Raw genomic sequence first — 2080 nt, 5'->3', positions numbered from 1 at the left:
GAACCTTATCATTGCAGGACTATTTAGCATTAAAGTTGTAGGCATCCTGGTATCTCCCCAACTGGTTGTATCAGCAGGTACTTCCCAAGAGTAGGTCTTCAAGAGAACCACAATAGAATCACCACACTTCAGAACATCAACAGTATCAATGCCATCATAGTGTTCAAAATTCATTCCTTATTTACAGTTCTTAAGTTTTACTAAAAACACAATCTATTTTTTTTATAACAGCTTAGCTTTTTCAGATGTGGGACTTATTCCAGAATCATGTACCAGTTTGGAGGTTTTGCTGGTGTTGGGAATTGAACTCAGAGACTCACACATGCAGCATCTACTGCCGAGCTATAGCGTTAGTCCCAGTATTTGAGTTTTTGTTTTAAGTTGGTGCTAGGTATTGAACATAGGACCTTGTGATAGTAGGTAAGCACTCTGCTACTGAGCTATATGCCTCCATTCATGTTTCTTTACCTTTCCTTACCCTCTAGCCCTCTCTTTACTCTTCTGCCTTATGTCTTTAAGAAATCTCTCTATGTAGTTCAGGCTGACCTTAAACTACTACTGATCAACTTCATTTATTCTGTGACCACAGACCCATGCTACCATGCCAGGCTCATCTTCCTTCCTCCCTCCCTCCCTCCCTCCCTTCCTTCCTTTTTCTTTCTTTTTTTGGGGGAGGGATGTTCAAGACAGAGTTTCTCTGTAGCTTTGGAGCCTGTCATGGGGTACTTGCTTTGTAGACCAAGCTGGCCACAAACTCATAGAGATCTGCCTGCCCTGAGTGTTGGGATCAAAGCCAAGTTTCACCATGTGCCTGACTACCTCCTGTTTCTTTTAATTTTGTTTTCTTCTGTAGTTTTCTTTCTTTTAAGTCCATTCTGTTGGTGATAGTGAGGGAGGGACACTGTTTCAACTACCGGTATTCAGGACTAAAGAAAGGATTGTTGCATGAAACATTTTATTGTTTTCCAGTAAAAAGATACATATAGTAGAAGATGTGAAGTTTAAAATGGAAAGTCACATCCTTTTCACTGCCCTTGGTTTACAGTATTGCAACCAAGAACCACGCACATACTAAGTTCAAGTACATGAACTCTACCACTGAGCAACACTCCCAGCCTCAGAAGTATTGCATATTTAATATTGCATATTAAAAGCCAGTCTTATTCTTTGGTTTCTGGTCAGAGGTTTCTGTCTGGATGATATAATTCTCTTACGGGCAGGAGTGGGGAAGGAGTTCCAACGTTAGGTGCTCTAGGCTCAGGGTAGTTGGGTGTTGTCTCCCACAACAGTGAGTTCCTCCAGGTTCACTGCTTACTTCATGAATCACAGACAGTGATTCACTCCTTTGTCCTTTTTTTGGCAGTGGGGTGGGGTGGGGGTGGGGATTGTCTCTACCAGGGGAGACCTTACCAAAGGAAGGCATATTGCTTGGCATTTACAAACCAGAGAGAACCAAGCAGTCTAAGTTTCCTCAGAAGGCATCTGGTCACACTTGCATCATTGGAAATAAAACACAGAAAGGCATGGGGAGCAAGTACGATTGGCATTTCCTGCAATAATTGTCTATTTACAGTCGCTGATCTTATTATGAATTAGGAGAAGATGAAGGCAGGAAATTAGACTTCATTGGACTTCATCCTGAGAGCTTCCCATAGGTGATGGGAAATCCATGGGCTGAATTACAAGTTAGTTTTTGAGCCCCCTAGGGTTTTCTTGGTGAAGTTATATTTATCTGACCCTAGTGAGTTTAGCTCTTTGAATCATCTTTTTTTTTTTGGGGGGGGGAGTATCATGGCTGATATCACAATAAAAGAAATGATAAGGTCTGAGCAATTACAGCATCAGAGGAAGAAAAAAATTACATTTGGGCCCAATCACAAAATTGTCATCTAGATCATGGTTGTCAAATTGTAGCTGGTGCTGATGTTGCTGTGGGGAAAAGAAACCTCATCATAAATCTCAGTGATTCTTTGACAGTTTTCAATTTCAATGGGAGCATCATGGAAACGAATTTGATAAAGGACTTGGCAATGAAGAAAGGTTTCCTCTATGCCCCCACCCCATCTCTTGTCAATTGAGA

Source organism: Phodopus roborovskii, unplaced genomic scaffold (genome assembly GCF_943737965.1).
Source record: "Phodopus roborovskii unplaced genomic scaffold, PHOROB, whole genome shotgun sequence".
NCBI classification, from domain to species: Eukaryota; Metazoa; Chordata; class Mammalia; order Rodentia; family Cricetidae; genus Phodopus; species Phodopus roborovskii.
This window is presented reverse-complemented; position numbering follows the sequence as displayed.